The 24,236-nt window shown below is 33.5% G+C and overlaps 1 pseudogene; it reads right to left on the bottom strand.

Annotated features, from left to right (window-relative positions):
* Window positions 1–24,117: 24,117 nt before the first annotated feature.
* LOC136979942 (5S ribosomal RNA) lies at window positions 24,118–24,236 on the bottom strand (annotated as a pseudogene).

Genomic DNA, 24,236 nt, shown 5'->3' with positions numbered 1-24,236 from the left:
ATAAAAGTGATTAAATTGCTTAATTTCAAAGCATTTTTTAAAAATAATCGATAACAAATTATCAGATAAGACAAATGTGAAAATTGTAACAAGTATGAATGTTTAATCGGTGCAACTACCATGAAAATCCTCTTAATGATAAAGTGAGTAGAGAAGGAACAATTAGGAAAATTGTTTTCTCGAGTGGTTATTAATGACAACAATTTGTTACTATATATTTTCCGACTGATAAGAACCATTATATAGGATGATAATTTTCGACTCTGTAAAATTTAACGGGTGTTGTAGAGGTCGATGAGATGAGCATTCTTTTTTTTTTTTTTTTTTTTTTTTTTTATAAAGCAACCTCCTAGAGTCGGAAATAAAAGTTAGAAGAGCTAAGGCCCGTGCCACTTTATCCCCAGAGAAAGAAGTCGGGAAGAGTGTTTCCACGGTGTAAAAATCACAAGTGGAAACAAAGGAAGAACTGTCTATCCGTATCATTTCAGCTTTGTTTGATGCTATCCAAGGACAAAGAGCCTTGTTGTAAGTATAACAAGACTGGTTCTTCGTCGTACTCTCTAAATACGCAGAAAATATCAATACAGTTTCATTTACAATACTGTACTCGTATCTCAAAATGCACACAATAAGACGGAGAAGGTAATTGTAGAGGCGTGAGGACAGTTGCCTACTACAGACCATCCCTTGAATTTACGACACATCGAACATTAACACTTTGCATATTGAGACTGACTTGTTTCAAAGAGGTATGTTTTAAAAACATATATTGAGATTTAACGTAAGAAAGATCGTTATATGCATTCCTGTTAGAACAAATTGTCTACAAAGTCCCTGTATGTGGGATTGTATTCCGAGCATCCCAGTTAGAGAATATGTCAATCGATAGTGGAGGACGGATTACGAATCATGTAATCACTTCATCTCATGAGAATATTTTTACGGTGTTTAAAGGTCTATCAAAGAATATAACAAACAATTGATACAAAATACCGTTTTTAATAATAGTCAAGCCTTTTTACTACTTTAAGTATGACATAATGTAAACAATCGAAATAAAATAAAAATTAAACAAAATTTTTAAAAATATTTTACACCCAAGAAAAAATTATGAAATCAGTCAACCTAAATAATTTAATTAATGCTTTGTTGCTCCATCACGAGCTTTTATTATCGTTAGCCTTAATTCTTTCGGGTATGGGCTTCACTAATGAAAAATAATTTTCGCTATCGACAGCTTTTCAGCGTTTTCGAATAGCTGATTTGCAGTATGGAGCTTTGTCCTGGGCGGCCAATTTCTTTAATTTACACCACATATTTTTTATCGAGTTGAAATCTGGACTGTTTGTTGGCTAGTTTATTGTATTGATGCGCTGTTGGTGAAGAAAATTCTTAACAGTTCGAGCCTTAAGACAAGATGCATCGTCATCTTGGAAAATGGCATTATCACAAAACATATTTTCAATGGAATAAAATAAAATTCTCCCAACGTCAACGTATATCTGGACATTAACTATTGATGTAATAAAGACCAGCGTGCCTAGTCTTTATTATAGCACATCTGTCACGCAACCCCAAATAGTAACTGAGGTAGAAAATTTCGTCGTTTTCTTTAGGCAATAATTCTTATAAGCATCATTAGAACGGCGCAGGACAAAAGTTCTAGTATCATCTTCATGACCATGCAAATTCGTGACTTACTACTAAATATCCCTTTCGTCCAGTCGTCTACAATTACTTTGCTTTGGCTCATTGTAACCTCGTTTTCTTATGGTGTCAGTGCTAGCTTCCGTTTTGCTTCTGTATATGAAAATCAATTTCTTTCAAACGATTTTCACTGTTCTATCACAGACACTAACGCCCGCTTCTCTCCATTTCCTAGTAATCTCTTTTGTTGCACATTTCCTATTTTTAAGACATATTTTAATTTCCCATCCTGGCGCTTTGATGTCTTTCGTGGTCCACCAGTATGTTTTTCCCTTTATAATATTTCTGATTTATTTATACTTGCACCAAATTTTAGATACAGCTGATTGTGAACAACCACATCTTTTTCAACAGTGCTTGTTGAATTGCCATCCTTCAGGAGTTTTACAATCCTTCCTATTGTTTCAACGGATAATTCCGTTTAGGAGCCATGATTTGGTTACATTAATAGAAGAGTAGATCATTTGAGTGGCTATAAGCATTCACTTTATATTCAGACTTATTATTTACATATTGAACAATATAGAAAACAATTTTTTTATTATGCTAAATATAAGATGATTCCAAAATTTTTCTTCTGTGTTATGTTAAATAAATTTATGTATTTAATTGACATAATGTTATGTTTATTGTTTAAATTATTCTTAACCTAGGCAAAATGTCTATTATTAGAAAATTATTTTGCATCAATTGTATCTTTTCTTTATTTGCTACATGCTTAAAACACTGTAAAAACATCCTCATGATGAATTGATTATATAATTTTTTCCAGAAGTTATAGTGGATACGATGTGGTATTGACTTAACGTCACAGGACAATTCGCTTTGAATATTTTTTAATGAATTTATACAAACTTGATGTCCTGTTCCTTAAGATCATCATGCCGCTTGGCTTTCTCACAAATAATTCTCTCAGAAATAATATCACCAGCCAATTGCTTCTCATTTATCCACACCAGGAAGAGTTTTTCCATTGCCTCAATCGTGAAATGGAAAAAACCACACTCAATAAAAAACGAGAAAAACAAAAAAATGGAATTGTGCGAAAAATGGAGGGGAATATATATATATTACTTCTAACTAGAAGTTATACAAAAAAAGATTTTGTTGCCATTCTATTTTGAAGGGCGATTATAAGCACTTTAGGGGCCTAAGCCCAATTTCTTCGGAAGCCGGAAGGCGAGGGCCTCCGTCAAAATAGGGTATGCCCACTCATTAATGATCTTAAAGAAGGTATAGGCGAAAAGTGTCGTTTAAAGTATTTCCAGCAAATTAGAAACTCACTTTACAGTAAGAGCTTATTTAAAAACTCGGGTTACTCCGTAAAAGTTTTAATTGCAGGCATAAATATAATTTTTCGTGACACCAACCTGTCTAAAACGGCGATTAGCTGGCGTATCGGAGTGACAGGACTTGAAATTACCTATCGTTCACCACTGATAAAATCTGGACAAGAGCTTAAGGCGCTAACTGATTCTACTTCCTTGAAGCTTTCTTTAAATACAATTATTCGAATTTTGGAAGTCTGAAAAACATTACTGGTTATTCGAGTTGAAAAACAACAAAAGTTACCATATTTTATTATCTTTTAAACGGTGAATTTTTTATGTTCGGTTTTAGGTTAAAAATAATTCAAAACTGAAATTTTCTGCTTGGCTGGTTGTATGCCGAAGTTCGATTCGAACTTGTGATCGGGAAATACAATTATATTCTTGGAATTAAAAAATTTAATTGAAATTTTTAATATCGAATTTTCTGTTTAATTTTAAATTTCATACAAATTGTGAAATATTATTATTATTTTTTTGCATGTAAATGAATGATTCGGCATTCGGCTTCGGCATGAATGGTGTAGATTCATCATAGCTCTGGGGAAAATAAAATAAAATAAAACGCTTTATGTTAGTTAAAATAATGAATATTTACATGATGACAGTAGGAGCAATATAGGCTACATCTTATTTTTTACGTTAATAATTTTCGATACTTGTTAAATAATATAATGTAGCTTACGTACTGTTGTACGTAAAGGCCTGCAAGGGCATTATCTACACCTGTACTAGTACAAAGTGCCACCGGAGCCATTTACCACAGACTCTGGATACAGAAAAGATCCAAAAGTGTAGATGTTTTATTGGTAATTGGTAGAAAATATGTTTTCATTTGGTTTACTTATTTTATTCATACATTTTTATGCCTTTCGACGAGAATAGGACCTCACGTTTTCGCTTCATTCGACTGTCTAAGCCTTGTTTATGTAATGTAGACGTATAAATTATTTTCCTTTCGTTTCGTATATTTATACACCAGCGATATAAGCATCGAAAACCGTTATTACTATATTTTATACTAAAATTTTTGTATACTTATTCTAATATTTACCTCAACAATCGTAAAGGTACTTAACAGAAAAATGGCACGTTAGATCGAATACTTTTTGAAATTTAAAATATTTTTGCCAAAAGTAATATTAATAATTTAAACAAATTAATTTGTGTATTGTTTATTTTCTTTTTCGTTTTGGAAAATTATCGATATCATAATGTTTTTAACCATTTAAACTAAATAAAAGCCAACATTATTACTCGTAGCCTCATTAACAACGAAGCTACAGACTTTGGGTTAAATCACCTATTGTAAATATGAAATAATACAGAAAAATAAATCAAACAATTCTTTATTTTAGAACTTTAAAAAAGAAAAAAAAATAGATGCAAATAGTGCGAGGAAGCACAAAAATGCCCTTATAAATGATATTCTAAACACAGAAGTTTCTATTGTACAGTACAAATGAATGTAACATATGACCGAATGATATTTAGGAACCGAATTTTCCTCTTTAAAGATTTCGAAAATGATATTCTTCTAATCGATGTAAATATATTAGGAAACATAAGGAAAATTTTGTATGTACAATGCGAGTTACCTCGCTGTTAAATGGTCATATTTAGATAGAAAAAAATGAGGTTATTCAATGTCTGTGTCATTTTTTATAATATTTATATTAATATTAATGCTAAAGGAAAAATTCTCTTAGGAAAAGAACAACAACAGATAAATTCATAGGAAGAATCAATAGAATAGGATAGGTGGAGCAATAAAAATCAATTATTTTTATCGATTTTCGTAAGAGAAATTGCTCAATAAATAATAAATCTCTCTCTTACAAACGGTATTTATTGAATAACAGATGTATTTTATGGGAAATGATTACTTCCTAAATGGATAAAACTGGTTTTGTTATAGGTTAATTATAGGTTTTTTCCCTGTCTTGTTAAGTAATAAGATGGCTTTACGGTAACATTTATGAAGTAAACCAGTATTTTAAACGGTAGGTGTATAAATGTATATTATATAATCATTTATGTCACACGAACAAGGTAAAGAAATTAATAAAATTATGAATATCTCTATTATATAGATTATTAAATTTTTTTATTTAAATATACTGTATATAATATAATGACATTACTGGCAGAAGTTCGTCAACAGGGAGGATGAAGGCTTCGGCCGTTCTGATTGCCTACAGATAAGGGTCTATTTGGATCAATGGCACTGATTCTAACAGATGCTCCGTGCCGGAATTCCTAGTCTAAGGTCCACAAAACGGAATGCAATTTAAAAAACTGCAGAATAAAACATATAAATTACTTTTTAATTAACCACGTAACCATTATATGTACAGTAAAATAGAACCTCCGGTAACGACCACTTCTGAACGGCTGCCATTTCTTCAGAAACGTTTCTTTTTGAAACGTATACAAAATAGCCTCAGAACAACGGCCATTTTCTTAAAGTTCTCGTCAGTAACCGTTGTTCAGAGGTTTGTCTGTTTATACATGTTTAATATATATTTATTATTCTTGTCTCGATATAGGCAAAATTTGCTTCAGCCCATGATTCAAAATTCTAATGCGAGTCCCCTTCCAACTTCATCTCCGTCGCAAAGGACTGGTCACACATCTCTAAAATGCTTTTAGCTCTTGACTTGAAAAAAATGCAATTGTTTTGATCATGTCTTAGGCTTCTTGCTTGATACGTTCGGGCCCGTATTGGCTCCGGGCTCTGGTTCTGCCGAACCGCTTTCCACCGGTGCCCTTGGCCTCCTTGAAGCTCAGCCTCCCGGTACCTTTTCACCATCCTGACTTGGAGTGTGTTCATTTGGAAGTTTAGTCGCATTCATGAACGTCTGCAGAAAATTTTCCCGGGGCACAGCTCGGAGACAAATAATTACGTCAATAAATTTTTATTTAATTCTTTTAATTTTTGGGTTTTTTTTCCACAAGTGCCCCTGGCCTCCTCGAAGCTCATTCTCCTAGGATGTAAGGTTACACATTTCAATCATTTTTAAAGATTATAATTTGTGGAATTTTTTACTTGGTCCCAGAAAGGGGCTATTGCCCCGTTTATCCCCCCTCTGAGGACACCCACGATCGCATCGCATCTACACATATTTTTTTATATTAGTTTTTAAACATGATCTAATAGTAATTGTGATGTGCCAATTGTGTTTTTCGGTAATTTTCAATAAATATTTAAAAAACAAACAAATAAATAAAAACTAAATAGTGAATATGCAAGACAATCAATTATTTTGTTTAGTTTCTAATTCTCTCTTTCCCTGACAATGAGATAAAATAGATTTAGTAGGGCAAATTCTACAACAGGAGGAAAGCAGGAGCAAGGTCTAGAAAATAGAATAGTAGGGCCTACATTTTATTCTTTTATATTTTTTCTTTTAATTACTTTTGGCTTTCTGGATGACAGAATTTGTTAGACAAGAGAACATGTTTCGTAAAACTAAAAGGATTTTTTTATAATGATGCGAAAAAACTTGATAATATGTTTTGCAGGTCACTCTACAAATTCTAGTGTCTAGCAACAAGATTAAAGATAAATTCATATCAAGAACAAGACATTGTCTCTTAGCAAAAAATTAATGTCTTATTATAAGTAGAACTAACGTCCTCCATCTTACGACATTCATACAAGACAGTTTATCTCGGTGCACTAATGTTGATTTGAATTAGGTGGGCTGAGGCAACACGACACAAAGACGATCTGCCAAGAGAGTGCTTCCACGGAGAACCTTCTAGGGAAACTGGCCCTTATTTAGGTGTTAGTTACGCGAAGAAAACCCAGAAAACTGCATGTGGTCAGCCCGTTGGTGTGGTTCAAACCCACGACCAACTACCAATGTTCAGTGATGTTATCCACTCGGCCACAGTTGAGACAATAGAAATGTGTGTAGAAAATGAAAACGAGCACGTTGATAACTTCTAAGTGTACATTAACAGTCGGATGACCGAAGCGGTATAGGGCATCACTATTCACTGAGGGGTACTCGGGTTCGAGTTTGCGACAAAAACTTTAGATTGACCCGGATATGTCCAGTATCGTTGCTCATGAATCACTGTTCCTACTATGGGCTTAGACGAACTTGGGTATGGAAAAAGACCCTGTTATTGCTTGCAAAAATTGAAAAATTCGCATTTATGAAAATTTGTGGCCATTCTGTACTTTTTTTTTTATTCTTTCCACTCTGTGGGCGTACGTATGTAACCTTTTGAAATTTTAAATATAAACCATTTTGCATATTAAGCAAAATATTTGTTTATTTTGCATTTATTATTGATAAACCGTAAAGATTGTTTTAAATTTCGCTGTAAACGCAAGACTTGTTAAACCATTTGTTTATCTAATGATACAATTTGCATCATTTTATTTCCATTTTAAGATGAATTCCGTTCACGTAGCACCTCGTCTAGTCGTTGATCGTTGGAGTGTGCAACATATTTTGCAGTTTCTCAATAAAATGCAAACAACATAGTTCCAGATGAAAAGAGATTATCACTTGTTTACTTCATAAAATATCTTAAAAATAATTTTGATTACTGTTGGAAGGAAAGCATCTTACCAGGAACATTACCCATGCATCGGGTCAAAAACCTTTAACTCGGTGTTGTGGTTCACCCATGGAGACGCTACGGGCGGGCCAAAAATAACAGATATTGCATAATTTGAAAATTTATTTTATTTAAACAAAATAAAAAAAGGCAAAGCGATGAGTCTTGCATTTATTAATGATGTGGGTTACTTGATGAGCTAGTAGTGTGGGGACGTGAGGTCAGGAATCAGCATGCTTCACCAAAGACATCGCCCTGTAGTAAAAGAGCATTTTGCTGAACGAAGCTGAACGAACTAACTACGGGCATTACACAGCATGTGTTCTTCTAAATGCGAAAAAGTTTCGATTAACAATTTGTCGGCTTTAATTACTTGATAATGTCGACATTGAAGCGCATTACTGAAATATTGATATAATTTTAAAAATTCAATTTGAATTCTTGTTCACCATCAAAATTTTACACACGAATTTTGTAATTTCATTTTGTATCTTGGTTTAAAAGTGTAATTTTACAGGAATGGCCGTCTTCCTTCCAACACACTTGAATCGCCGATCTAGAAGCGAAAATCGACATAGTACAGCAATGTGAAGTGTTCTAATGGCATTTTCTTCATTTGTGCGTTGCTACACTGTGCTTTAATCACTTCCGCATCGAAAGCTAGTACTGTGAAAACATATTGCTATAATGGATTTCATTGTTTTAACGGTTTCTTTCAATGTATTTGAAAGTATTTATTGCGATTTTTTTATGTTTGTTAATTTTAATAAAACAATAAATTCGTTTAATGAAATATCTGCCACCCGCTATCGCTCCTCAAACCCTAAAGTCCTTACTGCCAGCTCTCAAAGTAACTCATCTAAAATGTTGATAGTTAATGAAAGAAAATAAAAAAGTAGGGAAAGTGACATTGGTTATTATTATTTTTGAAACTTTGCAATATTTATAGTTTTTTGCTCTATAGCGTCCTAATGGGTGCAAGTTTAAAAGTCAAAAGACGTAAATCAGCAGGGGGTGCCAAAGCGCAATCTAGGTTTTTGCCCCGCTGCTTGGGTTATGTTTGTCGTTAGTAATAGCGTGTTTTGTGATTAAAAACTAGAAGAATTAGAAAATTATCAAATATTTTAAGTTCTACCGGTGAATATTATGACAAAAGAAACAAAAATTAATTCAGATCAAATAGTATTCATTAAGTAAAATATAGTTTAAAAACAGGCAAGAAAAGGAGCATTGCGCGTATACCTGTATACAGTAGTCCTATGTAAAATTCACGGTTAACACGAATACGTAAATTTTATTCTATTGGAATAAATGCATTACGGGATACATTGCAATAAAATAAAATATAAAAAAAAATGATGTCGAGAATAAAGAAACAGAAGTAAAATTCGCTATAACGCAAACACTTTTTCCTTTATTAAAAGACGTTTTCAATTGAGAATTCCAGAATAAAAACAAAAATATATTAAAATTCGAATATATTCGAATGAATTAGCAGCGGCACGCTATATATTTTAGTTCAGTTCTTTCTTATAACGTTACTTCTGACTAATATCGAGGTTGGTAATATACTTGCACAGTTAAGACGTTAAGAGAATTCGTTAAGGTCAGGTGTCATTACCGCTCTGGGGAACCGGGATCGAACCCGGGCGAAAAATTTCAGAAATTTTTAGTAATGGGCCGTCTTGGATATGTCTTATCCCGTCCCTCACCATCCGGCCGTCCCATTGTGGGTTCGATCAGACCCACAATGGACACGGAGAAAAAGCCTCTTAGAGTGCACGAGACGGAAAAGGGCAAATAGGTCGAGGTGGATTAAGCGGGTGTCGGATCCGGCATCCGCCAGTGGCCCCAATTACACTTTCGATTTATTAAAAAATATGTACTTGTAATATTTTACTAAGCAAATATTGTTACGATTTTTTTTATGCTCTATTGCTTAAGGATAAAGCAGAATGCTATAAGAAATTTTTTATTTCGACTTGAACTACGACAAATGATAAAGGGGTAATAAATCAGTTCTAAGTGAAGTATTCCGGCTTTGTTCCACCAGGAGCCCCGAATGTCTTAATCTGCCACCGCAAAAATAACAAAACAATATTTTATCCATAGTTCAAAATTAAACTGTGCATAAAATTCCTATAAATAACTACTTAATCGTATAAAAAATTGAAATTTGAATCTGTCTATTCCAATTTTCAAGTATATTACAGTATATAAATTTATATAAAATTAAAAAATTTTTTTTATAAATGTTCGGCATTGCATCAGCCTCGCCTTATACATCACTATACATATATCTCCTGTCTAAAATAGCATTTATAAATGATGTTACTGATTGAATTTTACTTTTGATAATTTTTTAAGAAACTAAAGATGGGTGGCACATTTTCACTTCACTACAATGCTTTCACTCGCACACAAACAGAACATACAACACACGTCCGAAATATTATTTATAAATATAATTGAGCTGCAATTTAAAAAAATTGTAGCCTATAAATAGTCTGTCGTTGTCCGTCCGTTTGTCCTTCTTGAATCTCGAGAATGGAGTTAGATACACGAAAGTTAAAACCAGATATAGAAAGCAGGAGGCCCCGATTATATACGAACGTCCGATGCAAACCAGAAGTCATATTATTTCAATTTAAAACTTCCCTTGAAAGGAGTTAGATAGATGACCGGCACGACTTCATTGCTAACGGAAAAGTATGGTGTTCAGGAGTAAGACATTATTGATTTGAGGTGGAAAGCATATATTTTAAATTAAATAAATTAAAACTATAATTAAAAATTGCAGCCTGGCTTTATGACGATGTCACAATAAATAATTGCTCGTTACCATTCTATTTGTCTCTTGTTACTAATTAAATTATATTTTGGTCATGTTTTTCGAGATTGGGATAGGGCCATCACCTAAAGTCCTAAAACATCATTAAAATGCATCGTTGTCGGACTTAGAAGACCAACTTTAAGTAGAGACCTATCTTAATTACAAATTTGAGTTACTAGATTTGAAGACACTACGCAAAGTAAGTTAAATAAAACGGTTTAGTAATTTAAAATAAATCAGCAACGAGTTGCTCAACTTTCCCGACAACATTTAAAATTTTGATGGCGCCATCTGTTATGATATTTTATTAAAAATCTTTTTATATTTTTAACTATTATAAAATGGCAAAAAGCTTAATTTTGAGGGTAGAGGATGGGTTTTATAAAAAAACTGCAGATGCTAATAACGAGTAAAATCGTCATTAAGCCCGACCCTACTGGAGATACACTACCCATTATCTCTCATCCCTCGACCTTCAACCATCAAAATTTAATGGCATCAACGCCCCTAATACACAAACCTCCGTGCAAAATTTCAGAAGTTTCCGACAAAAAGCCGAAGAGATATTAGGCTTCAAAGAGGGTAAACAAAATCGTGTCCCCCACACACATCTATGCATACAGAAATTACCCCTAATTGTTTTGCATTTCTCGACGTTTCAAGGTGTCATAAGTCCAAAAATGTAAAAATCTGGGAGGTCATTTTTTGACTGATCGCCATACTATTATGTATAAAATCACGGAAAGTAAAAGAAGTATCAATTGTGAGATTTCTTTAATAGATTCATTGCATTCAAATATTGGATAGTTCAATCTTTAAAAGCATCCATGACAAATTCTTTTGAACTATTTACTTACTTTAACTTTTTTTAAAGTTCAGATATAAAATGACAAATTATTAAAGAAATGTAGCTTGTAAAAGAACGTTGCGTAGATCATATCAAGTTATGTACACCGTAAGACGGTATTTGAATTTATTCTTCTAATATTTTTCTTTATGGTTAGGAAGAATATTAATTAAAGACTTTTGTACCCGTTAGCGCTTTATGTAACCCATTTTCCCCAATATATCGTGTCTAATTTTCACACATATATATGTGTACAAATTTAGAGAAAAATAGGATTTTCTTCGGGATACATTTACATAATCAAATAAAGAACTAATCCGTGAAAAAATTTTAATTATTTAAGTCAAGTCATGCTACAATTAAGTAATTCGTGGCTATTCGAAGTATATATTTTTATTTTTTGATGGGGCAGTTAATATTCTATCGTGATCGTTCAGTCGTTCTGGTTTGTCTATACAGTTAACGGGCTTCGCGCTTCGTGGGTGCCAGACCCGTGCACTCGCGAGGAACTTGGAGCTTCGAGTGACTTAGAAGAGTCCCGTGATTGCTTAGTGCTCGGTCTTCGGTGTCTTGATATAAAAGTAACGCTAAATAATATTATTATTTAACGTTATTTTAAAAATTAACTAGGATATCGCGCAATATTGTCACATCGCGATGAAATTGAGGCGGAGCCAGAATGAAAGAAGCGATCTCTGCACTTGTTAGACACAGAAGAGGAGATCTAAGAACAAAGCAATCGATGGCCATTGCTTTGTTCTTGTGATTTGTTCGTTTTCACGCCTATTTTTCATTAGGCGCACGCAATGATGTTTTTATTTTTGACCCCTAGGCCTAAATTCCGTTGGGCGCTCTCAGTCGCATCAGAAAGCACGGACATTAGCGAGGTTGAAACCGTAAGTTTTAAACGCGCCGTTTTACGCCGGACGTTCGGCGCCGCTTTCCTGTAAGTCTAGAAGTTTGACAATGGCGTTTGGAAAGTCAGTGGAATTATGCTCGATATTCCAAACGCCATTGTCAAACTTCTAGGCTTACAGGAAAGCGGCGCTGAACGTCCGACGTACACGTTTTCGCGTTTAAAACTTACGGTCTCAACCTCGCTATTGTCACTTTAATGCAGAATATAGTATATGTATATAGAAAACGAAGCCATGGACTTTTTTACATAGATGGACCTTCATTGTATTCTTGAATTCCTTATCTCAATTATTAGAAAATGGCAAAGTTTTATCAAAATCGACCCATTAAATTGAACGAACTGAGTTCTATAAGTCCGTAGACGACGTGCTGGCGACCGTGGAACATCGCACGACAAAGTCGCTTGGTCGCGCGCGCTTGTGCAACGATCTTACATCTCGAAAACGAAGCCACGGATTTCCATTTTTTATTACATTTTCGGATTCCTCGTCGTAATTAATGGAAAATGGCAAAGTTTAATCAAAATCGATCGAACAGATTTTGAGAACGAACACAACTCTATAAGCCTTTCTGTAAGCACAATTCTATGTGGTTTATAGAATTGTAATGCTTTCTCACCTTTCGAGAAGCTGTCACTCTATAAATTAGAAATTATCTGTACTCGCTCCCCCCCATTTACTGCGCACATTTCATTTTATCTCCACGTTTTCCCAAGTTGATATAAGTTATCAAATCAATCTCTATCAGCCGTTTACAGGTTTTCAATCATTGCACAGAGGAATTTCCTCTTTTATAAAGTAATCGGCGAAAGGAATATTAGTTGAATATTGTTTTCGACTCAGCAACAACATCAAATTATTGTTTTAAAATGAACGTTGCTCGATATCTTGTTATAAATTCATTAGTACAAGTGATCCGTTTTAAGCATGAAGGAAGCAGACATTAGGCATTTCTCCAGACATTTTCAAGCGCATTAATGACCTAAGTCGTTTGTAAAACACATGAACGACTTAACAACTGTAATTTTCATCGTTCCACAGAAAAAAATTCCGACAGTAAAGTAGCATGATGATCATTTTTGCAGTTTCAAGTCTCAACAACAATCAATCAGACATTTATTATTATTTTTTAAATGAATAAAATATCTAATAATAAATGCATAAAAAATTGATTATGTCTAATCAAAAGCAAATTCTATAATTTAAAATAAAGATAAAATTTGAATTATTAGTCTTTTAAAATATATAAAAATAAGTTATTTAATTTTATAAGAGAAACGTAAATTAAAAACGTAAAATAAACTAGAGACTATTTTTCAAATAACCCATTAGTTTGGATTTTTTTTTCGCTTATTAAATTAGCATAAGAGCAAATTAATATTCGATTAAGTAAATTCAATTTTGATTACATTTAAGAAATTTAAATTTCGAATTTTTAACTTAGGATGGAGAAAAATTTGGATTGATGGGATAAGACAACGCGACACAAGGCGATCTAACAAAAGGGGTGCTTAACGGGATGACTTTCTATAGGAAACAGGCCCCTATTTAGGTGTTAGAAACGTGAAGAAACACGGAAAACTCTAAGCGGCTGGCCCGCTGTTCGGGTATGCCACTACCCGACTAATGTTCCCCCGCGACTAATGTTCAATAATTTGAGAAAAATTATAATATAATTAAAATAAATTTTTATTAATTTAACTAATTAACTTTTTACATTCAATTCCTCGTTAGTTTATTAGTAAATAATTGAGGTGTTGACTAACTAAGTTGCTACTTTTTGTGTTTTCTTTTTTCTCTTTAAATTTATCTCGTATACAAGTATATAGGTAGGTCCTACATTTGAATTTCTCAAATGGAAAGCTACCTCTTACTGTTCGTTCTATTGATTGTAAGTTTAATAAATAAATAAATATTGTAATCTAAATTAATTAAACCGGTATCGAAATGTCTTCTTACGAGAATGTAACTACAACTTGTAAATTTAACAAATTCCAGCAATGAGTTACGTAACTTTTCCGACAAAAAAGTTAAAATTGTGTGTGACACCAGTGATCATATTACGATTAAATTTCTTAAATTACTACCAAATCTCGTAAGGACTAAGTGATTTAATAAAATGTATGATACTTTTCATATCCTGCTTCTTGAAATTCCGTCTAGCTTTACGTGATATTTAAAAAAGGAGATAAACTTCTTCCCAATAACTATCGAACAATATGCCTCACAGTAATCCTAGCAAAAGAATTTCAGCAATGGACCAGAGAAATGGATTTAGAATCTAAATTTCAATACGCATACGTAAGAAACAAAGGTACAAAATCTGCGATATTTTTGTTATCATCAGTAATTCAACTCCATTTGTCTAAAAAGCACAAGTATTTACGAGTTTCATAGATATGGAAAAGCCGTTGATACAATTTACGTACCACTTTTAGGCTCAAAACTTGAGAGACAAAGAAGGAGGCGAAAAAGTTTCCTCTACAGTGTTTAAATTATTTTTAAATTACGTGGTATTCGTCCGCTCTCTCCATATTTGTTTAACTTTTATTTAATAGGGATTGATTAGTTTTTCAACTGTTTTGCATATTGTAGCAGAATCATAGCCTACAATAAAAGATGATTTCTGCGAAGGAAGACTTTGTTAGTTCCTTGTTGTTGGAAAGGGCGGAAGTGAAGACGTTTTTGTATCTTCTGCATTTTCTATATTTTGTAAATATACCGTTTGCTATTTTAAATCGAGGATCGAAATAGTTTATAGCAGTCCACTTATCATTTTCACGGTATTCAAAAATATTAAAAATACCTTCATATAAACAAACTATTGGGAATAAATGTAAAGAGACTAGTAATTCAACTACGACTAAATAAAAGTTCAATATTCATTGGAAATAAATATATCAACTTTTTAAATAAAAACTGTTATTGGTGTGAATCCAGTGATTTTTCAAAATGTATAAATGTATATTTTAATATTTGTATTTCCTTATCCCCCGAGTAACAGAGTATTTGCGATAATAATAATTATTATATTATTATAATTAATCTTTATGTTATTAAAACATACGAATGTTTCAGGGTCCCGAGTCTAAAAATATAAAGATTTTGGAGATCCAATGTACAATTATTAATGAGGTTGCAACTTTGAATATTCTATCCAGTTAATAATTGTTGAATATTCAATCACTTTTTTAAAAATCGAATATCAAAAAATTATATTATGTAGAATAGTATATTTTCAAAGGTTTGGTTTAGTTAATAATTATTACTTATCATATTAGGTAGCGTGTCTGATCGACGAGATGTTTTATACACCGTAACCGACAGAGCATAAAAATTTTTAATATTTTTGATATCATTCACATAATTCTGCTATTGTATATTTTATTATATCCGAGTATATATCTAGCTATTAAAAAAATAATTTGCTAATCGATAGAACAGAAGAGAGGCCAGAAAATTTCATTTAACGCGAAAGGAGCATTGGGGATTATTGAATTTTTCGTTATTTTAGGGTCAATGCTTCCTTCGTGTTAACATTTCCTCAAATTCCGAAATCGAGTTTCCTAAACTTTAAATAATGATATTGACATTCTATTCCAAGGCGATAGAAATATTTTTCCTAGATGTGTCTGTTAAATGTAGAATAAAGTACTAAAAATGCCATTAGCACTTTAGGTTAAATAAGATTTGTGTAAGGTAAAACCTTTATATTTTAACTTGTATTTATAATTTTTTTCTTTTGTTTTTTTTTTTGGAGAAGTAAATGAACATGATTCAGAGCTTATAGGCCTATAGGTGATTGGGCAGATTAATATTTATGAAAATTGAAGACAAATTCGGTGAATTTAAAAACATTCAGAAAGGTTTTAAATAATTATTTGTGTCAGAGATTACAATTTATTTGTGGATTTGATTGATCGTATAAGCCATGAGCGACGTCTCCCATAGAAAATATGAGGGAGGGGAGGGGTCTCCCAACGTCTCCCATAGAAAATATACTCTATTTAGGTGCTAGACGGGCGAAGAAAACCGAAGTTTCCTTTTTGTTACGTGCAAACTAGCGTATAGCGATTTTATCCATTCGACCATTGGTGGTCAAATTTTATCACTAGAATTCAAGTTGTCTGAAGTAAATATAAAATTTAATTAAATAGAAATATGGACTACAAGTTAGTCCTCTAACATCTTTTTTGTCTAAAAGACATCAAGTTATATCAAAGATCATTGAATTAATGTAAATAAGAACTTTATCCAGCAAAAAATTATATAAAGTTTGTCTTAATTAAAAAAAAAAATTAAGGTTTCGGGTCTCGATCCCGGAAGAAATTTCTTCTTCTTGTCACGAAGTTAAACAGAATCTTAATTAACATGTATTTTCCCCTCTAAATTAGGATCAGATTGGATTGCATTGATGGGAAAGGCAACGCAACACTTGGGTAAGTTGTCAAGGAAAGTGCCTTCCGGAAAGACTTCCTATAAGAAAACTTAGTCCTAAGGTGTTGGAAACGTAAAGAAAACCCGGAAAATTCTACTTGGCCAGCCCATTGGTCGAGCGCAAACCCGCAATCAACTACTAGTTGTCCGTGGTTTTATCCGCTCGAGTCTCTCTAACTTAGAATGACTTAAAATTAAGATTATTTTTTGAAATAATATTAATTTTGTGAATTTGGAATTTAAGTTTTATCGAACTAGAATAACTCTTCTTATTAATTCATCTTTAGTCCCACTTTCTGACTAATATAAATCTTAATACAATTGAGTTACATTTATTTTTAAATTGGGCTGCCGGATAGCCGCTTTATAAGGTGTTTGAATCTGTATTCCCAAAGAGACTCCGTGGATAAAGGATGAGGAATGTTGTCTGGAGCATCATTCCTTCCTTTATCTCTTTTCCTTTCCCTTTTCCTTTATCCGTTTCATAATGAGGTGGCCGACCTCATTGTGGGTCAGAGTCTCTTAAAATGGGTGTAATTGTGGCTGGACATCTTAAATGTGCTAGTGTCGCGATCATTATTTTTAAAATCGAATGTATAAATTATTTTATAAAATCGAGTCGTTTTAATTGTTTGAAATAAAATAAAATCAAGCAAAGAGTTGAGTAACTTTGCCTGCAGCAACATTTAAAATTGCGTGTGGCACCAACTGTTATGATATTGTATTTAAAAAAAAAAAACGTTTTATATTTATTAATTATTATTATAAAATAGAAAAAGCTTCATTTTGATAATAGAAACGAGTTTTATATATAGATAATTGTAAATGCTGATAACGAATAAAATCTTCATTAAGTTCGACCCAAACGAGATGTGACACACGACCCCTCTATCTTCCCACTTCCTCGACCTTTAACCACCAAAATTTAATAGCATCAGTCTTCTTAATATACAACCCTCCCTGCAAAATTTTTCAACAGGAAGTACAGAAGTTATAAAGCTTCGAAGTGAGTGACAAAATCGTACCCCAAAATACACTAATGTACACTAACAACCAGACAGACAGAAAAAATGCCAATTTTTGTATTTCTCTACGTTTTACCGTTCCTTGAGACCAAAAATGTAAAAATTTTGGGGGTCTTTTTTGACCTGTTATATTTGACAGCCGGGAGAGGATTTGCTACTCATTAGCATTTCATATTATTAGGATAACCAAAATAAAGAAAAAATGTTTGGAAACATTCATTATCTTATGTATTGTTTACACACAGAGACTCCACAGTCTGTAAGAATTTCCTGGATCTCCCAGTTAGAAAGTATTTCGAATACAAGTTTAGTAAACAATGGTTCGTCGTGATGTGGTCTCCTTGAAGTCCAAACTCAACAACACGTGATAATTCACTTTAGGGACATTGCAAAAGAAAATATTCTTCAACTCTGTTAAACAATAGTTGAAGATTAAAATGAAAATTTATCAAAGTCTTTAGTGCTTTAGTGACGTCAACACGGACTATATCCCAAAGATAGTATGTTCAAAAACTAAAACTTGTGCATAAAACGAAAGGTAATTCCTAACAAAAATGTGTGGGATTTTGTTCCCATTTTAAGACACTTGACTCGAAAAGGCTCTCAGAAAACATCGATCGAGTTGATTAAATACAGGGATACAATATAAGGGCGATCTGCCAAGGAGAATGCTTCCCGGCAGGACTTTCTATGGGAAACTGGCCCCTTTTTAGGTGTTTCACAAGTGGAAACTCGTTAGACCCGAACTCGCGACCTACCAGTGTTCAGTGGTTTTATTCACTCGGCCACTGGTGATGCCCGAAAATCGGAAATTCTACGTGTTAAGATTACTGTACTTAATTTTGGAAATCTTATTTTAGTTTTTCTTAATATACAGGGTGGACATAAAATATTTCGTACTTAAGACTTTCTGAGATTCTATCATGAGACTGGGAGTCAACCAAATTTGGTAGTTACATTATGCAAGTCGAGAGAAAAAATGTTCCTCGAAAAATTTTACTTGCAAATCCACTAATAGTAAACGTTCTTGTAACTCAGGAAGCAGCAAATTCGCGTAAAACTCGCTTCTTTACAGTTCTTTAGGTAGCTGAGAGTTACAAATGCACAGCATACGTCACTTATTCCTATTGATAGTCGTGCCGAACATAAAATTTGTTTTATCTGACGGAACGTTAATTGTAATGTGCAATGCAAAGGCTACTCTTCACAAGTTTCACACTGTGTACTAATTGCAATTTATGATCTACAAAAACAGTGGCCGTATTAAACAATATTAACTTAATCGATAGTGAACTCAATAGTTTTTTAAAACTCCTTTTACACTTCAGTAACTCTTGTGAAGTGTCAAGTGACGCTTCATTGTTGTATGAGCAACACAAAAATTAATCATTACTTTTAGGTTTCTCTTTTCTATTCATTTGTTTGTCTCTTGTAACGCGTTTTATCTTGTATAGCACCATACTTTTAACTATTGGCAGATTATAGAACTAACATTTTTTTTGTGGATTTTTTCCAAGCCCCATGTGGCCCATGGGATTTTCCCATGTGAATGAGAACGATATTAATGCTTTAATTTGCAAAAATGTTCTGGAATGCGCCTTTTGTTTTAAGACTATTTCTTTATCCTGAACACCCCCGAGATACAAATATGTACAGACTACTGCATTGTTTGCGATTTGTGTTAGATTTTTTTTTAAAATACTAGAACACAGAACACAGATTCTTCCATCCAATAAGTACGCAAATACTATACCTCACGTCGTAACAGTGAGTAGTAGTGCATACGACTCTACAACAGTTCAAATAACTTACATTATTTCCTCTATAGAGGGCCACCGAGAGAAGCATCTGTCAAATACGAAAGCACATTGATAATTTTGGAGTCCCGAACATCTAGAAACCGGGACTCAATTCCGGACAAGAATCTTATCTTAAACAAATCTAACATCTTCGCGAAAACCATCAAAAAATTGAAATATTTATATGTTCTTATCGAGAATATATTATAATTACAATCTTAACAAAATAGCCCATTAAAAACTATAATTTAATTACAAAATTTTGAGCAGGAGTTATTGTATTTTCATTTCATTTCGTCTGTTATGCCTATAATAGTTGTCAAGCGACTCGACACACGAATCTGTCGCTAGTCAACCCAGTATTATTTACATAAGTGAGGTCAGCAGATCGAAAACAATAGAAGTAAATAGACGTAATGATAACGTAATGATATAGCTATTGTTAGTTTTTATGTTCATACGAGTATGTTGAGTTATAGATAAGATATCGTTACTCCAAACATGAATACTTAATAATAGCTCTTTTGTTACCCTAATTACTAAAATTCTCTTCGTTTTATTGATTTATTACGTAATTATTGTGATAAAATAATTTCACATTAAAATTTAAAAACCTTATTTCGAATATTTGTCTTAACTTATATTAGGAAATACATATCCTATTCGTTGTAACGGGATCTTTGCATCGGGATTTATGAGTTTTTCTTTGAGATTGCATCATTAAATCGGTTATTGATCCGATATTAATCGTCGTAATGTCATAAAATATTTTATGTTTCTAATTACAACAATACTGTATTTATAAAAATTTAATGTTAAATGGGGTATCTGAAAATAAAAACAAAAATATGATGGTCCCATTTGAAATGTAAAGTTGCCTCCTGCCCTCTTATCGGGGGCGGGAGACAACTTTAACAACAGTCAAATGACAGATAAATATCGCAATTTTAAGGAACCTGGTCTAGATCTTGATGAGTGTGTTAGTAGCCGAACGGATAAACCACTGAAGACTGATAGTTGGTCGCGGCTCGGGTCAGACCAACGGAATATTGTCGTGGAGTTTTCCGGATTTTATTCATCTGCAAATTGGCACCTAAATAGGGACCGGCTTACCATAGAAAGTCTTCCCTGAAGGAAATCCTCCTTGGCAAATCGCCCATGGCGTATTTCATCAATCCAATCCAAATATTGATAAAAAAACAAAAAAAGAGTTTAGATGGAAGCAAGTTTAGATGATCTTTTTCCCTTAGCTCACTTAACTGATCAGAAACAATAGGATACGTTTATTGTAAAATACACCAGAAGGTAGCAAAAGCACAAATTAATGATAATTACCAAGGATTAATAAGGAAGCATTTCATTTCAAATCACCGTAATTTCTGAGTAGTGAAATTTTATTTTTCTTTGAATTAATTGAGGTCCAATTACAACAAAGTTTAAACAGGGCATAGAAACCTGGTGAAGTTCAATATATTAAACAGGTCTTTAATTCATTTTACCGTAGAATACAGTAGAATATGTAGATAAATTAGTTTTACAAATATTTCGACTAATAGTGAAATTTTATTGTTACAATAATGGTTAAAATTCATTTATTTAAGTACGGATTGAATTGACTGAAGGGATAAAGAAACGTAACGTACAGGCGATCTGCCAAGGGAGGATGTTTCCCGGAAATGAGGAATTTTATGAGAAACCCCTATTTAGGTGTTAGGCACTTGAAGAAAACCCGGAATACACGTGGGCAACCCGCAAACTAGAACTGGTGTTCAGTAGTTATATCCACTAGGCTGCTGGCGGGCCTTAACCGAGGGAGGCTTCTATTACAAAAGCAACAAACTCGAGTTTTACAAGAATTATTCCGAAGTTTTAGAAAATCATTATAATAATAAAAACAACTAACATATTTGTATAAAAATATTTACAAATTAGAAGAAACAATAAATGTCTTCTTATCATACTTCTATTTCTGAAATTCCTGTTAATTTCTATGATCAAATGTAAAAATTATCTTTAATTGTTTCACTTTACCTTTTGATATACTGTATATAAATTACAATAAACGGAAATTCGTCGCGACTGTCACGCAAATGTACTAGCTCAAGAAAAAACACAATGGCTTTTTCTACTCACAATTACAATGCATCAGTGAATAAACAAATATGCTATCTTACAACTTCATTGTTGGATTTTTTCTTATCTCCTAGGTTTAAGATCAAAGAACAACCGTATTGAAATCTGGAAAACTCAATTTAACATAATGAAAAGGGATCAATTTTTATATTTTCATATCTTTTGTATTACCGATTGACGATAATTCTCGATTTATTTATGTTTATATGCGTATAATGATTCACATTCATAAATTTAAATAACCATCTATTACATTCTACAAGGCATAATTTCTTACTTTTTTATATTCAGAGGCCTGTGTGTACCCTCCTTTATTGGATATCAATTGTGATATAGCATCGTTAGATACCATATTTCAACTAAGTTTATACTAAATATTAATTTTATATCGTACAGGAGAGCCCGCAACAAGATATATATAGCCTATATTTTTGAGTGCATTTAAATGTAAGGCTGGGAATTTGGCAAAAGCCTCACATTTCTCATTGAGGCAGTATTGCCATCTAGTGATAAAAATGAAAACTGTTTTCATAGAATATATATCAGATTATCAAATTTAATAATTATTTTATTTATTTAACTAAACAACACTGTGGCCATTGGCCTTTTCCAAGTGTAAAAAAAATACAAATATAAAAATAAACAATCAACAAAACAAAAAAAAAAAAAAAAAAAAGCAAAAAGAGAAAATACACAAAACTAGACACAGTTCAAGTTTTTAACAACTTGTTTAAATTGCCCAAAAGTTCTCAAATCTTTATATTCTTCTTTTAAAGCATTCCAGTTATATATGAATTGGTAAACCGGTGCATCTCGGCCAAAAGTGCTTAACTTTTGGTAGGAGACACGCGTTGTGTTTGTAATGTCGGAAATATGGAGATACGCGTTGTGTTTTTATTAACCGAAGGAGAAATCGAGACATCAAACCAGTGACGTAACGGACTAACGCGTCTGACTTCGAATCAGAACATTCCAGGTTCGAATCCTGGCTCGGCTGGAGCGTCATTTTTGTTTCGGAATACTAGGATTTTATTTTCTCTGAGATTCCCGCGACACATGACAGCTGCTGACTTAACCGGTAGTCAAAAAATGTCACTATTGACTGCCACGAAGGGAAACGCGTTCGTCGAAGAATTTTTTTTTTCGAGTCACTTCAACTCTCAAATATCAAAAAACTTCTTTCATCAAAACATCAGCTCCCGTTTCCTAAAACACATATTTTGCGATAGATAAACGAAGATTTAAAAATAAAACAAAAGGCAGCAGCTCCCGGTGTTCCGAGGTCGTCTCCGTCCCGACTAACCGGGCCCGACGTCGTTTCACTTCGGCGACCGAACGAAAACCGGTGTTTTCGGCTTGATATGGCCCCTGCCACAACGCCAACTTTGCGTCTCTGTCTCAAATACATTGCGTACTCCTGCGGTCGATTCTACTAAGCCGCGTGGAAAAGGGCTTATTCATTGCGTTATCTGAATTATGAAGAATCGAGCGAAAAAGACGGAAGGAACACCTACGACTTCTTTAAAGTAAACAGAAACTTCGCACAATAAAACGTACAGTGAAAAAAAAAGTAAGCCGGCGAAAACTTCTCGCTCGACTTTCCCCGCCAGTAGAACAGCACGTAGAAAGAAGTAACTTTCTTGAATTACGATAAATTTCTCTATTTAAAAGACACTAGGACGACAGCTTATTAAAGTTAAATTCCAGCGTGCCATTATTTTTACCAGATTTTATTCGAAAGTAATTTTTACAGCATCAATTATTATTGGGGGTAGAGAAACAATTATCAGAAAACCCGACCGTAAATAACAATGCTGTTCATGTGACGTGAATATTCTCTGGACTGCAAATTGATGTGATTCACGCAGTCGACCGACTTGAAGAGAAAAATAAAATACAGTATACTGAAAGAAAAACCGCGTCAGTCGTCGATATTAGAATCTTACTGGTTTTCACGTGAATGTCGAAGATGTAGAGATACGCGTTGTTTTTATTAACCGAACGATAAATCGATACAGCGACCAGTGGTGCGATGGACCAAGGCGTCTCACTTCGAATCCAAAGATTCCCGGTTGGAAAGTTATTTTTGTTTCGGAATAATGGATTTTTGATTTTGTTTGCCGACATCGCGACACGGGATACGACGCTATGTTTCCCTTACACAAATAATACGTAAAAAGAACGTGGTGCCGAAGACATTAGTTTCTCGATCGGCGCGAAGAAGTTAGCGAAAAATCTTGCTGTGTGGCCGATGTTAACGACGGGCGTCGACATTTCGTGAGACAACGCGTATTTTAAGAAAACGTGCGACGGAACATTGCACGTCCGCGTAGGCATTGAAATGTGTGCAGCTGAAGACAAAAACCAAATTTCACTGACAGCGACTACGTACGAAAGTGACTGAAAATATTGCGTAAAGACTGTAGGCGCAAATTCAAAAATTAGCAAAAGCTCTTGTATGATTGGCCGAAAATAATTGATTCGTTGCATCGCAAATAAAGCTAAAAGTAAAACGGCAGCAGCACCCGGCGTTCCCACGTCGCCTCCGTCCGAAGTACTATCCGAGCCCGACGCCGTTTCACTTCGATGATCGGACGGGAACCGGTGTTTTCGGCGTGGTATGGCCGCTACC

Source organism: Centruroides vittatus, unplaced genomic scaffold, assembly GCF_030686945.1.
Source record: "Centruroides vittatus isolate TY-2023 unplaced genomic scaffold, ASM3068694v2 contig_651, whole genome shotgun sequence".
Classification (NCBI taxonomy): Eukaryota; Metazoa; Arthropoda; class Arachnida; order Scorpiones; family Buthidae; genus Centruroides; species Centruroides vittatus.
Note: the sequence above shows the minus strand (reverse complement) of the source record. Positions and strands in the feature narration are given on the sequence as shown.